Raw genomic sequence first — 18247 nt, 5'->3', positions numbered from 1 at the left:
TTGGGACGGGCCTATTGCCCCAGGAAAAACTCTCCATGTTTCCACTGAACATTCTAGAAAAGCTAGGAGAGAAGGGTGGGGAAATTACCTACAAGGTCAGTCAGTAAGTAAAGTGAGGTAGTTAAGAGGATCCGGCACAAACCAGTTTGTCCTTCATTCTTCTTGGCAAACTGGGTTTGATGCCCTTGGCTGGCTTTAACCCTGCCGGTCACAGCGGGTTAGAGGAAGCGCTGCTTTAGCAGAGGTCAAGGCACGCACTGCCATGCCAAGTGTGGCTGTTTTCTTAGGGAGAAGAGTTCGCTGTCCATGGTGGGATATTTTCCATCTTGCCATCAGGTATTTCCTGCTCTGGCTTCGCCATGTCAGGACATGACTGTTTGACAGCTCCTGGGGGCGGCGGGGGGGGGGGGGGGGGAGGAGGTGATGTGAGGAGCAATCTAGTAGCGGCTCAGCTTTCACTGTCTCGGAGGGCGTTTCCATCCCGATCCCCGAGAAGGTGAGCTCTCGGCTGTGTGTGCCAGGCTTATGTAAACTGCGGCGGCGGCGGCGGCGGCGGCGGCGCAGCGGCTGCGCAGAGCTGCGGGGGTGGCGGCACAGTGCGGCGCTCCAGGCCGGCGCTGCAATGCAGCAAGTGATGGAGCCCAGAGCCCCAATCCCACAGTGCTCAGGCACGAGGCTGGGGGTGGGCTGCCTTGTTGGCAGTGCTTGTGACAATGGGAGGGGTGTACCGTGTGGGAGAGTGTTGAGGACTCACTGAGTACGTTCTGCAGGAGGAATTGGGCTAGGTCCTTCAGGGCGCGCTGCTGCCCTCTAGGGCTTAGAGCGTGACAAGAAATAGGACAAGGCCCGGATAAGGAAGCCTCAGCAGAACACAGTGCCTGAGTGCCTTAGGGGAAATGCAAAGAGGTGTGTTTTTCTGGAGGTTCGTACACCTCTCGCCTCTTTCCCTGAGGCTGCTTTTCTGTTTTAGGGGAACAAGGTGTGGATCGTTTCGTCCGGTCTCCGCAAATCCGATGGGGTTTTCAGGAGGGCCGAGGCTGTCTGTACACCTCCTCGTTTATTCCAATCAATACAGCTGCTCTCTTTTTAACATGGCAGAGAAAGCTTTCCGTTAAAATTACAGCCTTGGCGACAGCAATTCGCGTGGCCCTGGCTTCCTTGGTATTGTGCAAGGGGCCTGGCTTACCGCCTCATCTGCGAAATGACCTTTTGTCTTTTTCTGGCACTTTTAAGAAAATGGAACTGAAGTTGCTGCAGTGAATAACTATTGATGTAATATAACAGCTACCAATATTAAGTGGAAAATTTGTGCTAAAACACACTTCTTAACAAGGTAAAATCATGACTCACATACAAATGTCACATGACTACACGATGGAGGTTTTACATAACCCATTAAATAATTTGGGAATGAGCAGGATGCCAAATGAGTTCAAAGGAGAATTATGAAGAACACACACACACACACACACACACACACACACACACACACACACACCCTATAGTGGAATAAAGTAGAATGTGTGAAATCGCTTTTGCATTCTCACAAGATGGAAATCAAATCTGTACCAGACAAAACACACATTTTATAGATGAAAGCCATTTACTTTGCCATTAAATCTTCAAACTTAACATCTAGTTCTTCAGAGTTGTAAAACTACTAGGTCAATCATAGCAGCCAGGGTGTGCAACCTATAGAATCAGTCCCAGGAAGACCCCTCGGCCAGTGCCCACTCTGCCACTGAACAGGCCTTCATCGTTAAAGATGGGCCGGAGGACCACACGCCTTTGGACTTGGAGACAGGAAAGATGTCCAAGTGAAAAGCCTGCTGATTGGATGACTGGAGGAGAGTCTGTACTTGTGATGTCATCTTAAGAAACATTTTGGATGTCTAGGAGCAAGACCACCAACCATCCTTAAGATGTGAGGCATTGTAGAAATCGCTAGAGTTGGCCTTTGCTGACCGCCTGCTTAGAGAGATGCTGTTGTCTATTGATTTCTCTGTAAGCACCGCAGTCTCCACAGGTGTGAGGGGATCCAAGGGCAGAGGAGACTTAGACCGCAGACAGATGAATCAGTGCTAAGCTAGTGGGTCACAAAATAACGTAGCTTTCTCGTCAGAGATCCCCTGAGTCACATTTATGCTAACATATCTCCATCGTGAAGACCCTGAGAGGTTGGTACCCATACCAACATCATCGGTCTCCATTCCCTCAGTATTTACATTAACATTTTCAGTCTCTGTCACGGAATGGCAGAAAAGTGTTGTGGCTTTGCATAGCACTTTGACAATAATGAGAATTAGACCAATTAAGAGCCTGGGGGACATTTTCTCCTAGCTTTAGAAACCAAGTCACAGCCACACTGAGTGTCACTTACAGACGGATGAATATGATGACCCTCAAACAATCCGTGGGCTGAACTCTTACTTTCCTTCCTGGTTTTGAGATTAGACCGCCAATTTCTCAAGGTCACCACTGGGGGGCCTGGAGATGAGGTGTGGCAGATGGGCTCCTGGGTTGCAATGCTGGGTGACGACGTGATGGGGTTGGGGGGAGACCAAGGAGAAGGAGAAGAAAACACACTGTGATGAATCAAATATGATTTATGCGTGGACAGGCAAGGAGATCTCTTTTCCTTGCTTGGGTCACATCATTAAGTCTAATTAATGGGAACTGATCATAGGGGGAGTTCAGAATCTATTTTCGGTTGTCCTTATCCAAAGGCAGCAATCAAAATGCAGATGAGCTATCTCCGTCTTACCCCAGGAGAGACACAGGCTTCTTGCTAATGAAGGGAAAATGGTAAACGAATGCTTATCACGCCTTCCCTGTCTTTGATGGCTTCTTGGAGTGGCAGTACAGGCAGGCAGACATCTCATGTTCTGAAATGGTGCCACCCGGTATCGACTGTCTTTTTCCAAGAGAGTCTGAGTGCTGCTCTAATGCTGTCTTCTCACCGCTGCTGAGAGAGAGGCAGGGGGCCAAGGACTCTCTCCTTTAGCCCTAACCTGGACAAAGCTAAGTGGCTTTCCCAGAGCAAGCCAGGCCATGGAGGATCTTTAACCAGAAAGGGCACCTCGGGGCATACAGTTGGGCAGCATTAGCAATCCATCCTCATTCCGACCTTCAGCCTCAATAATTAGAGCCTTCTTGTCTAACTGAACAAGAAAGATCTGGGGCAGTGAGGGACAGAATTAGAAATAACCCACCAGGAGATCCAAAGTCACCCCACTGAGGACAGCCTTGAGCTGTAGCCCAGTGGAGAAGACCAACCTGCTGGAGGCAGGCAGAGGCATCCTGAGCCATGTGCTTCCTTGTTGGTTTTTTTTTAAACAGAAAAATGGCTCCCAGCAAATGCTCTGACACACAAATCATCTCTGGATGAAATCGAAGTGCGCCCCTTCCCCAGCAGGGTGATAAATTAACCTGCAGCTGCGGCAGCTGTGGGGTCACCACTCAGTCCCCATCCAGTCTGTCCCAGGAGAGTTCCCTTCTCCTCTCCGGGCCAGCACTGCTATATTTAGCTCTTCCAGCATGTGCACCGTCTATATTTAGTGCCTAAAAGTCAGAGTTCAGCGTACAATTCATCAGTCTATCAGTCATCCCTTCATTCCATTCACACTTGTAGAAAAATCCTTCCAAGAGACTGCCTTGCTCTCCGGGATGTGGGGTGGTGGTGATGGTGGTGGAAGCCGTTCCAAGAATGAAGGGTTGAACTCCAGAGGGGGTTTCCTGCTGTCTCTGGCATGCAGTGAGTGCCTGAGAATGCCAGACCCCGAGCCAAGAGTCCAGGCATGGGTGGGGCTCCAGAGGGCAACCGGATGGTGGAGGACAGGTGGAAAGGCTCAGGAGTGGACAGCAGATCCTGTTGTGCTCACGTGGTCCCTGTTGAAATTGCAGACAACTGGCCATGACTCATTAAGTCTCCTATTTAGGTCCCACCTTTTGGTGGAAGATTTCCATGAGACCCCTCAAATAAATTAGGAGCCTTCCCATGGTAGCATGTTCCTCCATGATTCTCTACACCGGTTCCCTGTCAAAACTTCAGCGTGCGAACAAATGACTTGGGACATAACTGAAATTCAGATTCCGTAGGCCTCTGGTCCTGCCTTTTTAGTGAGCTCACAGGAGATTCCCAAGCTGCAGGCTGAGCCAGTGGTTCCGATGACATCACCTGGCCATGTGCTGTCTTCTGTCTTTGAGCATAAGGCGGTGGTTCTCAACCTGTGGGTCGTGACAGTCATGAAGCAGCAGTGGAAATAATTTTCTGTCACCACAACACAAGGGACTGTCTTAAAGGGTCGCAGCATTAGGAAGGTTGAGAACCACTGGAAGGGAAATCAGAGGGGTGCTTTGAGGACTAATTAACGTCAGGATTCCTGGCTGGTAGAGGGCCCAGGTAGTGCTTCAGGGGATGAAAGTGCAAGTTCACTGGTGCCAGCATTCCTGAATAGGTGTTGAGCCTTCTTCCTTTACTAGTCCCACACTACTGCCGCCAGACCTGCAGGCCAGTGTGACTGTGTGTCTGAAGGGAAACCATCCTGGCACAAGGCAAGAAGACTTGGGTTCCTAGGTTTTGGTTCAGGTCCTGACCTGCTCATATTTTCCCACCTAGAGACCTCCTTTTCCTCAGAATAAGCACAGTTGCAGAGACTCCCTGCCTTGAGGTGGGGTAGAGAGGCCCACACTTTCTACCCCTCCGGGATAACCCACAAGAAAGCTCCTGAGTCTACAAAAGAGTCAATATAATAGCACACTGGCAATAGAGTGTGATGAAATGAAACCCACCGTTCAGCCAAGGAGGAGGTAGTGACTGCCTTTGAGAGGAGTCATGGGGAAGGTAGTTGTCTTTGAATATTCAGAGCTCCTTTTGGGCTGGCTATTGTGGGAACACAGAAGTGTGGGGGATTTCTGAGAACAGTAGGCAGAATGATGGGGTTTCTTTACCTTTGTTGTTCCCAGCACCCAGCTCACAATAGCTTGTAACTCCAGCTCTAGGGGATCTGATGCCTTCCTTTGTTCTCAGATCTTTGACCTCTTTAGGTACCTGAAATGTGTGCTCTCATGCTTCAAAATAAAATAAAATCTTGGGGCTGGAGAGATGACTCAGTAGTTCAGTACACTTGCTGATCTTCCAGAGGACCTGGGTTTGACTTCCTGAACCCACATGGAGCCTCAAAACGGTCTGTAATTCCAGTTCCAGACACTCTCTTCTGGTCTCCTTGGGTACTAGGCACACACAGTGGTGCCCAGACATACACACAGACAAATTGTCCATATACATAAAATAAAATATTTCATAACAAGTAGTTTTAAAGTTTACTTTAAAATATAAATATCTCTCAGTACTTAACAGTCAAGAAAATAGTATATTGATTGTATATGGTTATTATATTTTTTATTTTCTATTTTTTTTTATTTTTTTTTTTTTGGTTTTTCGAGACAGGGTTTCTCTGTGTAGCTTTGCGCCTTTCCTGGGACTCACGTGGTAGCCCAGGCTGGCCTCGAACTCACAGAGATCCGCCTGGCTCTGCCTCCCGAGTGCTGGGATTAAAGGCGTGCGCCACCACCGCCCGGCTTATTTTTTATTTTTTGAATAATACAGACTAAAAATATTTACACACCTACTTCTTTTAAATCCACAGCTTAGCACTCTTACTTGTATGGCTTTAAAATGACAGTATAAAATCTGTACATTAAAAATTGTGGAAGAAGATTCCATTCAAAACAATTTTTTAAAAAATAAAATTTTTTAAAATCTTTAAAAATAAAACGGGACAGAATTATTATTCTAAAAAGCTATGACATGTGAATATAATACCTAAGGATCACTCAGCAGACAGGTTTTTTGAGAGCTAGTAGCCTGATTATTACATTATGAAGCTTATGGTGCCTTCTGAATGGCTAAAACAAGATTATCTTGCTTCTTATCATTAATCATTAGTAAATGTTGTAGTATCAAGACGATTATTTATAAAAGTGTAAACTTATGCTTACTTCCTTTTACAGAAGATTTAAATAAAGTGCCAGGCTGTGCCATTCAAACACAGACAGCATAGCTTGGCCCGGACATGAAAAGGAACTTCTGGTTCTGTTGCATCAGAGCAGGACCTGCCATGTGACCAACACACTTCCCTTTGGAGGTAAATACACAATTCATTCAACCTGCGGCTGTATCCCTTCACTCCAGTTCTTCAGATCTTAGCTTTCTCTTCTAGAAATCGCTCAACTGTTGCTAATTTTAAAATATGAACTGTGGAACTAAGAGGAAGCCTGTGTCTGCTATTAACTCAACAAAAAGCCCCCTAGAGGACGTATCAAACTGAATTCTTCTTTGAAGAATTAAGAATTAGTCAGGGAAGGAGGGGTGAACTCAGTAAAGGAGATAGCATTTGCTCACGCGTTCATTGTGCTGTGCAGTAAACAAATAAGTTTCAGATAAGATGAGATCAACTCAAATAGTCACACCAGGCAGACTCTTTCTTGTGGGTTAATCTTCCCTAGGAGTTTGAGCTTTATACTAAAGACTGTAGGAACCTGGCGAAGGATGGAAATCAGATCAGTAGAAGCAGTGGGGAAAGGATTACAAGGGAAGCTGAACCCCAGGGAAGATAATAGTGACCTTATGGGGAAGTGCTCCAAGACCACTTGAGGCTGGGGTGTAATTCAGAGAAACGAAGGAAGAAGAATCCACAGATCCTGATGATATAACCAGTCAACTTGGACTTAAAAGTTGAGAGAGAATACACAATGAAAAATCTCATAGGTTTTGGTATCTAAAAGACTGCATGAAGAGTATACAATTTGCCAAGACTGTCTTCTGAGGATCTGGGACACGTATTCACAACATGTACCTGATGAAGAGCATCTTGCAGAAAACCTGCACCTGCTTATGTTTCCTTGTGCTCTTGATTAACTTGTTGGATTTCCTGCTTGTGTTTCCTTGTGCTCTTGATTAACTTGTTGGATTTCCATTGGATTGGTCTTCCAGTGACATGGAAAGCTTGTAGCTTTGGAGCAAAGAAGTGACATGACCCACTGACATCTCAGAAGATCACTCTGGCTACGGATTAGTAAACAGATGATAAATGAACAAGGATGGAAGAAAGGAGGTCAGTCTGTTGTCTTCGAAGTAACAGGAAGGATATTGGAGTCTTCATGAGGTTTAGCTATGGGTATGGACTGAGTATATGCAAAGGTCAAGTAATGTGTGACCAAGAATGCATGGAAATCTACAAATAGTGGAAAGCTCCCTAATTTAGCCTTATGCAATGGGTCTCCAGCATGCTTATTGGAATCCCATTGTTGTCTAGTTTCTTTAGTACTTGGGAATGCTTAAGTCTCTGTTTCACAACTGAAAATCTAATTATTTTGTTCCTCAATGTTCAGTAAACACTGTAGACATGGCCCTATTATTCTCAGTAAAATAGATCCACTGGTCCTTGGGGTTTTGAAAATCATTCTTTTGGAAATATTGATAGTTCTTACTGTACTGGAGACCTCTTACTAAATTGAAATACAGACTTCACAGTCATAATATTGATAATTATGTTTAATAAGAGAAAATATATCCAGAACTGAATTCTGTTTTAATGTAGCAATGTTTGCTTGCTAAGAGTTTGCTATAGATATTACAGTGCATTGGGTTACTCAATGAATAGGATCAGTATCAGAGAAACTTTCAAATCATATCTCCTATTATCTTTGGCATCTATAGCACAAATCCTAATTGGTCTTAATAAAAACCTGGAGCCAGATATCGGGGTAAATGCTGGAAGATCAGAGAAGCAGAGCAGCCAGCCACCAGAGTTCTTATCTCTACTGAATTCTCAGCTTGAAAGAGCCTGAGGTCCTGTCTCCACCTGCCTTATATTCCTTTCTCCGCCCAGCCATATCACTTCCTGTCTCAACTTCCCCAGTGCTGGGATTAAAGATATGTGTGCCACTACTGCCTGGCTCTGTTTCTCTTTTAGACTGGATCAATCTTGTGTAGCCTGGGGTGGCCTTGAACTCAGAGAGGTCCATCTGCCCCTGCCTCCTGAATGCTGGGATTAAATTATCTATATTCCATTAATCCTTTCTCCCCTTCTAGCTCATTCAAATGCATGCCCTGCCTCCTATCTGAAGCTGTCTGTTTCAGCTGAGCCTCTGAGGTCTTCTGTCTCCTCTGAGGTTGAACAATAACTTCCTATACTCTGTTTTCAACCTTTCACTTTATCTCTCACACAAAGATTGCTCACTTGCTGTGTATCTTTGTGAACGAGTTCCCTGTCAAACCTAAGCCACTGTCATCAGCTACCCTGTTTTTTAACTTCTGTTCATGGCCACATTTCTTTAAATAATACTTTATATAAATTGCCTCCATTTGATCACCTCAGAATAATTTTTCAGTACTTAAGATTTCTGGTCCCACTGCCTCTCTGAATTTATGCTTATTGTAGTTATACCCATATAGCCTAATTCATTACGATTTCTGATCCCACTACCTCTCCAAATTTTATGCTTATTATGGATATTTCCACTTTAGTCTGTTCATATGTTGTAAAGAACCTGGGACTTTCTCTATGATGGGAAGCTATTGAAAGGTTGAAACAGGAATGATACGACGTTACTTACATGTTGTTAAGGTTACATGCTGAAAGCTGTGAGTGAGTGTGAGCAGGAAACTGGAAAGGATGCTATAAAATAGTATTGATAGGATCGTGGTAGCTCAGACTGAGTGCTGGAGGTGGTGAGGAGTGATCAGACTTGTGGGATGTTTGGAAGATATAGTTGATGGAACTTGCAAGTAGAGATTAAATGAAGAGTGGAGACAAGGGTGATGACGAAATCTGAACAAAGAGATAAAAGTAGTATAGGCCATTCTTTCATTCCAGGCCATTACACAGGAAAAAACCCAAGATTATGTTGCTGACCTATCACAGATGGTAGGAACATTGAATTTTACTGGGTGACATGTGATGAATGAAGGTTTTTTAGCAGAAAAATGACATGACCTGACTTACTTCTGACTGCTGATTGGTAAATGGACTGTGAACAAGGCTAGAAGGGAGGAGATGGGTGAGAGAGCTTTTCAGTAACGTAGGAAAGAGAGAATGGTGGGTGGAACTAAGGCAGTGGGAGTGGAAACAGGAAGATGTGGTCATGTTCTGGATATTGGAGAGAGAAATTGACATCTGTTGCTATGGAAGAAAGGAAGAAAAGAGAAGTCAGGATTATTGCAGGGTTCTAACTTAAGCAGCTAGAAGAATGGAGCTACAATTCACTGGAATTGAAGTATCAATAGGACAAGCAAGTTTGAGGACCATAAATTAAGGATTTATTATTTTTGGTATGATAAATTTGAAATACCTTTTACAAGTCCAGGTGTAGACAGTCATTGACAGTTATATTTATCAAGATGGTGGTTGGAGGAGTTATTAGAACTGACTTATAAATCAGAACATTATTGGGACACATATAGTGTTTAAATCCATGAGAATAGAGGAAGATCACAAAATAAGCTCGAATGCTAAGGGCCTAGAGAGCAAGTCCTGGCCTCATGTAATTTCGGATGATGATCACATAAGTAGGAACCAATAAAGACTGGGAAAGAGCAGCTAATGAAGTAGGTAGAGGACCAAGAGAGAATGATGGTCCAGAAACAAAACCAGAAACTTTAGGGAAAAAAAAAAACATGACATGACCCTCAGGGTCAAATGGTGCTATTAGATCAGGTAAGATCAAGTATGAGAATTAGTTTCTTAACGGGTGCATGTGGAGGTGGAGGGAAGGATGGCATTGAAGATCTTGACAAGAGCAGTTTTAAGGTGTGCTGAGAAGGACAGTCTGAGTGGTGTGAACTCAAGAGACAATGGAAAGAGAAGATACTGAATACAGACAGGTCTGGATGGTTGTTATTATTTGGGGAGCAAAAATACAGGGCAGGAGCTAGGGGTAGAAATAAAGTTAAGGGATGGATTTTTTTTTTTTTGGTTTTTCGAGACAGGGTTTCTCTGTGTAGCTTTGTGCCTTTCCTGGAACTTGCTTTGGAGACCAGGCTGGCCTCGAACTCACAGAGATCCGCCTGGCTCTGGCTCCCAAGTGCTGGGATTAAAGGCGTGCGCCACCACCGCCTGGCGAGGGATGGATTTTGAACTATGATAAGCACTGTGTTTGATTGCTTATAGGAAAGAAATGAACCATAGGATGGAGCAAAGTCCTTGAGAAGGTACCAGTGGATGGGTGCTTCAACATAAACACAGGCTGGCTTCAGCTAGAAGTGTAGAGGGTCATACACTGTAGCAAGAGGATCAGACTGCTCACTTAGGTGGAGCTGTGGGTAGACAGGTAAGTGGGAGCTTGTGGACGCTCCTTTACTGATGGTTTCTAATTTCTACAGGAAACCAGAAGCTGGGTCAACAGCTGAATCTGAAATAAGGCACTGTAGAAGGCTTGAAGTGGAAGGTGCTGTTGGGAGGGAGGGAGGGAGAGAGGGAGGGAGGGAGGGAGGGAGGGAGGGAGGGAGGGAGGGAGGGAGGGTGAATGATCTGAAATAAGATGGAAGGGCCCCACACAGGCACTCAGGAGGTGGGGACTGATTTCTCAGCTCTCTTCTTTTCCTTACTTCTTTTTTGCTGCATACAAATCTCATGAGGCTCATGGCTGTTTACTCTGATTCAATCCTGAATGAGAGCCGAGGGTCAAAGGCAGACAGCATTTTCTTGAGGATGTCTGCTCTTCCTCTCGGTCAGCACTCATCTGGAAGGCTGACCTTTGACTTTACTGGCATTTTAAGCGTTCAAATGTGTCCTAAGTCAGGCCAGCAGATAGCAGCTACTCTGTGAAAGATGACCATTTCTCCTTATACCATAGAGGACTCCAGGACCCTCGGAATCCTCAGCCCAGCAGAGCCTGGTGTGAGCAGCCCTGGATCTGTTTGCCAGAGGGAGGCAGATTTGTGGCTTTCTCTAAAGGAAAAAAGACTATCAGGAAAGGCCCTGGAGAAAAGTAAAGTTTACATTTGCCGAGTAAAATAGGCTTAAGGTAGAAATTGTCCTTTCTCCCCTCAAATCTCATGAGGTACTTAAGATAGATCAGTTTATGACCTATAATCTTGATGTGTGTTGAAGTCTTCATCCCTCTAAGCAGGAATAGGAAGAATAATGGCGTTGCAGTGTGACATTAATACCAGGACACATTTGAAATAGCATGTCAGATCGCAAAGCTCCATACTTGCTAGAATACATAATGATGCTGATGGGTTATTTTTATTATTATGGTATGACTAGGGCTAAACTAATCATTGTTCCTCTTTTCAGAATTTAAAAAAATATTATGTGAGTAAAAAACAAATTTTAGTGGTGTGATTAGTGTGGTTCTTTCAAAGAGGCGGTGTCTGTGCCCATGAGCATAGAAAAGATGTGGGGATAATGGGAGACAGGAGGCTATGTAGTGTCTGATGACATCCCTCAGCCAATACAGCACCTACCCAAGTCATTTTACCTTCAAAAAAAAAAACCCTTATTTATTTTTGCTTTTTTTTTTTTTTTTTAAAAAATGCAAGACAGTGTCTTGCTATGTAGCCCAAGTTGGCTTTGAACATTGGATCCCCTTATCTCAGGTGCCCAAGAGCTGAAATTACAGGCATGTTCCACTATGCTTAGCTAGGAACTTACTTTTCTTGATGTATGAGATAGATAAAACAATATCTACCCTTGACATTGCAGCTGAAGCATTAAGCGAAGTGCTGTATATGATGCACCTTGAATGGTGTTTAGTACATAGTATGCACGCAACAATGCTGACTGTAACTGATCATTTTGATTCTGGATGTGGAGAAGTCTTTGCTTTTCTTTGTGTTCAGAAGTCCTCTTTTTTCTGGGTACAGCCAGTTTGCCTGTAGCCTCTTCCGGGCTCCATTTCAGACTATTCCAGTTTCTTCTTCTGGGTGCCTATCACACTTTGCTAATGCTTCACTGCTTCAGTTAATTTTGGAACTGTTTTCCTCAGATGTCTGTGTCTTGAACTAGAGTTAAGGTATTAATACATCTATCATTTTCATAGAACAAAACAGATGAAGCAAGCGAGCATCCCACAAATGTTTATAGAATTGAGAGTTCTTTCCAATTTTCAAAGCAGAGAAAGCAGCCAACATTTGGAAGGCATTCATTTATCTTGTCTCCTCGGTTTTATCCATTAGGATGCTGAGGTAATATATGGAAGAGACTCTGCTGTGGGCAGAACTCTCTAGAATCCTGTTTCTGCAACTGGCATAGCATATATCACAAGCAGCTAAGATTAACTTATCCATTATTGTCTCTGCAGATGTCACTGTCATCAATAACACAGAGACCCTGTCTACCCTGCTTATAATCCAGGGAGACAAGGCACATAAACGGAAAATGACACCTGAACATGTTGCAAGACTGATATTTACAAACCCTCACTTAATTTCACAGCACAAGGTTAGCACACTCAGCGCCAACCAAGAAATTAAAAAATTCAAAACATTGTCCCAGCGTGACCAAAGAGGACTATGCCTTAGAAACCCCACACTACTTCCGATACCAAGGGATCGAAGTAATAGAGCATGTAAGTGCCCGGCAAAGGTGTGGAACAGTGGGTGCTGCTTCTTTCCCAGGGCAGGTAGTGTGTTATAAAACTGTTTATGGCACACTGGATATAGGTGTTAGTCACTGGGTCTCCAGGGTCTCATATTTGATGTAGACAATGATTGTGAAATGGAGGGTCAGTCTGAGGAGACCCCCTCTGGCACCGTAGCTGCTGCTGGGCCTTCCTCTGCTACCAGCTGAGGCTCATGTCACCCATGTCCAAGAAGAGAGGAGCAGAAGCTGGAACACATCAGGCTGTAATGAAGAAAAGTGTATTCAAGCCCAGGCTTTCACATGCACTAGCTCTGAGGCCTTTTTTGGGTTAATCTCTGTGACTGTCAATCTCTTAGTGATGGTTGATAGGATTGGAGCTGATTTAACAGACCTACTACATATTTGCTGTCTGGCAACATTATTAAGCACTATAAGGCTATGCAACCCATTCTTTCAGATCACAGTAAAAAATTTGCTAACCTTAAACAGGACATTTTTGGTTAAAATGTTCCAATCACATCTAGTTTTGAGCATGGGCTGCCTAGGCCTCTTCTGGGCCTACCTCAAAGTCTCATGAATTGGTAAAGTTGGCTTCCTTCGGTTCTGAATCTGCTTGCTGCATCAGTTTAGAAGGTTCTTGAAATCATCCTTAGGGGCAGAGCTGGGACCTGGGAAGACTAAATCATCCACTTGTTTCTACTGTGAAGAAAACTGATCAAGGGCACATGTCCTCCAGACAGTGGGCTAGTGATGTCATCTGCCTTCACAAGAATCACTTATTAATATCTCAGTGACTCACACTGTGACTCTCCAGGCATTTGCTGGAGGGTAAGTATAGGAACAGATGAACAAGAAAACGCAGAGAAGTGGACAGAGACTGAGACAGAAAACGTGTTAAATGGGGCAGTGGCACTCTTAAGCTTTGAGAGATGAGAAACACGAAGGTCACAGGTGGGCTGTGACCTGAGGGGAGAGAGCATTTGAATGAGAATTAGAAAAGAGCAAAGAAAAGTCAAGAGATTGATTTTTTTAAAAAAGGAGAGGGAGGGGCATTGAATGAGAAAGGAAAAGTGACAAGGAGAGGGGAGGAAGGGGTGTCCTTACCTAGGACTGAAACGCAAGTGATGGGAACGACCAACAAAGGAAGTTGAATTTGCCAAGTGTATCTCGAGATCAGAGCAGTCCCATAGGGAGGATGCTGAGGAGCATCTAACCTAGGGCTGAGATGTTTTGTGAATACAATGAAATCCACGGTAAAACGGGATAAGTTTAAATTCCAGCCATTTTGCACAGATCCCCTAAGGTTGACCTGTAGAACCTGTCTCAGGAGGTCTTGTTTGTGCAGGCATCGGTCCATCCAACACAGCAACGAGCAGATTAGTGTGCCCATCCACATAGCTCTGAGATCCAAAGAATCTAGTTCTCACATCTTCTCCATCACACACCATTTTTAAGTCTGACTGAGGTCTTGTTCATGTAGACAATATGCTGCCTTTTTTGACAACAGGAATTATTGTTGCGAGTACAAATACACACAACACACACAAACACACACATGCATACAGGCACACACACAAACACATGCCTGGTATGGTGGTGCATGCTTCTAATCCCAGCACTCAGAAATTCCAGGCCAGTCTCTGGTCTACATATTGAGCCATCCAGAGCTACACAGTGAGAACCTGTCTCAAACAAACAAACAATCCTCCAAATCCTGCACACACACGTATGCACACACACAAACACACATAACCACACACAAACACACAAAGGCACAGAAATGCACACACACACAGAAATGCATGCACACATACAAACACACATGTATAGACACAAAAACCCACATATGCATGCACACAAAAGCATAAACAATAAATACACATACAAACAGACATAAACACAAACACAAATACATGAAGGCAGACCACTATAAAAGGACACACTAGCACACAAACAAATTCACTTGCATGTACACAACAAGGACACAAACACATGCACAAACACTTGCATCCACAAAAACACATGCACATAAAAACATGCATGTACAAATACATACACACACCAACACACACATGGAAAAACATGGACATGCCCATACAAGTAAACAAACATACATGCACATATAGAGACACAGGCATATAAGCACCAGCACACACACAAACACAAATACATGCATACACAAACAAATGCACAAGCACACACCACACACAAATACATATGTGGAGAAGCACAAACAGGCACATACAAGTGCATATACACACATCATATACCCAAAGACACACACAAATGCATAAACATGCACATACAAATGGACTCACATAAAATACACACATGCATGCATACAGACAACAGATGTGTACACAGATACACACACATAGACAAGTGCAAACAAACATGTCCACACATATGCACAAACACACACAAAAACATACACCAAGGCATGCATGCAATCACACAAACACACATAGACACACACTGGCACAGGCACACACACATTCATTAACACTTGTACACTAATACATGCACACATAAAATATACACATAATCATGCATGCAAACACATGCACGCACACACAGAAGCAGACACATAGGCACACACATGCACAGGCTTACACACATAGATGCATACATGAACACACTAACAAACACAAAGTCAGACTCATAACAACACACAAACACACCGTGGGGAATTAAGGAAAGGGAAAGCTGCAGTCCAGGTTTTCCATGACAGAGATGTGTTGGGATAGCTAGGCTCACCCGACTATTGGGAACCTGGCCTTTTAGAGCTCAGTGTCGCTCATGTGACCTGGTTCCTTGTCCCCCCCACAGCAGGGGGGTGGTCTCCTGTTTCCCGGTGTGGGTCTCTGTGGTGCTGCTCGTCACCCTCTGGGCTTCCATCTTCCTTCCCGACAAACTCTGCTGCTTACCATGTGCGTTGCCACATTCTGCCCCACACTTCTGCCTTCTTTTTATTTTTATTTATTTATTTTTTATATTTTGGTTTTTTGAGACAGGGTTTCTCTGTGTAGTTTTGGAGCCTGTCCTGGATCTCGCTCTGTAGCCCAGGCTGGCCTCGAACTCACAGAAATCCACCTGGCTCTGCCTCCTGAGTGCTGGGATTAAAGGCGTGTGCCACCGCCGCCCGGCCTTCTTTTTATTTTCAAGCACTGACTTTGCATGTGGAACGTGCTCCAGGCTGCCCTCAAGGGTCACCAGCAGGTCCGCTTTCCCTGTTCCTTGTGGTGGATCCTTTTGGGGCCATGCCACCATAGCTGCTCCTGAGACGGCATCCACCCGACTCGGCCTCCGTGTCTATCATGTCGCCCATAGCAGAGCATGTCATCCATACCAGAGCATGTCAGTTTCTTCTGTGCAACATGTATTGGACTTCAAAGGTTTTCAGAGTTTTACTTCACATACATTGTGTCTGTGTGTTTTGTATTCGTGTGTGTGTGTGTGTGTGTGTGTGTGTGTGTGTGTGTGTGTGTGTGTGCATGAATGTGTGTGCATGTATAGAGGACAGAGGTTGATGCTGGGTGCCATCCACATTTACTCTCCATCTTTTTAAAGATGATTTTTACTAATTATTATTACTGTTGTTGTTATTAGCTCTTATGATGTATGTGGGTGCATGCATGCCGTGCACTTGTGTGCAGATTAGATGTCAACGTTGTGAGGTCAATCCTCTCTTTCTACCTTTCAATGAATTCCGGGGATCAAAGGCAGGTTGTTGGCTTTTACCTGCTGAGCTGCCATGGTCATGGCGTCTTCTTTACCTGCTGAGCCATATGGCTGGCTGCATCTCTACCTCTGTTTTTAAAAGAGTTTCTCACTAAACCTGGAGCTCTCGGACCTCACCAGGCTGGCTGGCAGGTAAACTCCAGGGTTACACCTATCGCCGCCTCGCCCACACTGGTGTTCAGGTGCATGTCATCACGCCTGGCTGTTTAGGGGGGTGCTGGGGATCTGAACCCCATGCTTGAACAGCAGGCACTTTGCCAGCAGGGGCCATCTATCTCCCTAGCCCATACATTGCATCTTTTGACCCTTACACCAATCCAATGAGTGTTACCACCATGCCCATTTTATACAAGGCAATTTGGACTCAGAATTGGAGTGGGAAATTTCTGGGGGGTCATCCCAAACCATTTAAATGATAGAACACCTTAAACCCAGGACTTCTGACCCCCAAAGTCTTTTTGGTGTGGAGATTAAGCAGGGGGCATTTGAGTAGTGCCACAGAAGTGAGATGGCTGTTTTGGAAGATGGAAATGGGCGCATGTGTGCAGGGTTGTGGTTAGGGCGAGCCGTGGAAGCACTGCAGGGGAAGAGAAGAACGTGCTCTTCCACCTGTGTGCAATTGATCCCAGAGATCAATGACATCAGAGGTCAAAGGCAAAGCCCTCAGCAGCTGCCAGATGTCTCAAAGGGTCTTCTACCACAGAGCTCCTCAGACCCTGAAGGAATGTGCTGTGACATTGAGAGTCACAGCTGCCAGGGAATAGAGCCCCGCCTTCTTCAAGATCATTTTAGGGTGTGTCTTAGTTAGGATTTCTATTGCTGTGAGGGGACACCATGACCACAGCAACTCTTATAAAGGAAAACATTTAATTGGGGGCTGGCTCACAGTTCAGAGGTTTAGTCCATTGTCGTCATGGTGGGAAGCATGGTGACATGCAGGCAGATATGGAGCTAGAGAGTAGCTGAGAGTTCTACATCCAGATCTAATGGCAGTAGAGAATGAGACACTGGGCATAGCTTGAGCATCTGAAACCTCAAAGTCTGCCTCCAGAGATACACTTCCTCCAATAAAGCCCCACCTATTCTAACAAGGCCATACTTCCTAATAGTGCCACTCCCTGGTGACCAAGCCTTCAAAAGCAAGAGTCTATGGGGGCCATTCCTATTCAAGTACCACAGGGTGTGTGTGTGTGGTGCTCTAGTCTTTAATTTCTTTTCTTCTGTGGACCACTCCACATGGTGCCTTTGTCTGATCTAGGCACTGACACTGACTCAATGATTCCTTCAACCCTAGCATCCTATCTTCCTGTCAAATGAGAGCACTTTGGGATTAATGCATGGTTCTTGCTCTCACATGGTTCTTGCATGGGCTAGTGATGGTCAAAGTTGAATAGGTAAAAGAATCTCTCTGGGAATTTGTTGAAATGTGGATTTCCAGGTCTTACCTATCAGATATTCTGAACCTGAATTCTGAGATGCGCATTTTAATGAAGCATCTCAGAAAATATTGATGTAAATGATCTTTACCTTATATAAGAGAACCACTGCAATTCATCTGAGGCTTGGTTTATTTTCACTAAGTGGAATGATGTGGTTTTCTTCATTACATTGCAAATAGCTTGAGTGTAGAACCCCTCTCTATAGGGCTCCATGTTTCTTAGCATGGTGTCTACCATAGAGCAGGTTCAATTCAGCTACCCATGTACATCTTGGTTAGTCTGAGCTGGGATCTGGAGAACCAGGTTGGCCCTGCATCTCTGGGCTGAAGGAGGGATTGGGGTGTACACAGCACTGAAGCTTGGGTTGTGCTCATCTGTCATATTTAAGTCACTGATTCAAAGCACCAATCGTATCACAGTCCCGAGGTACAAAAGTCACAAGCTAGAAGATGCTAGCTGACTTCTTCGTGTACTCTA

General features: G+C 44.6%; 1 long non-coding RNA gene across 1 annotated transcript; it reads left to right on the top strand.

Annotated features, from left to right (window-relative positions):
• The first annotated feature begins 423 nt into the window (after positions 1-423).
• Positions 424-7951, top strand: LOC128109441 (uncharacterized). The gene is made up of 2 exons (XR_008217819.1): positions 424-496; positions 6013-7951. It is a non-coding gene; the product is annotated as an uncharacterized LOC128109441 (long non-coding RNA).
• The last annotated feature ends 10296 nt before the right edge of the window (positions 7952-18247 follow it).

This window comes from Peromyscus californicus, unplaced genomic scaffold, assembly GCF_007827085.1.
Source record: "Peromyscus californicus insignis strain IS unplaced genomic scaffold, ASM782708v3 Scaffold_14__1_contigs__length_90479793_seg_2, whole genome shotgun sequence".
Classification (NCBI taxonomy): domain Eukaryota; kingdom Metazoa; phylum Chordata; class Mammalia; order Rodentia; family Cricetidae; genus Peromyscus; species Peromyscus californicus.
This window is presented reverse-complemented; position numbering and strand designations above follow the sequence as displayed.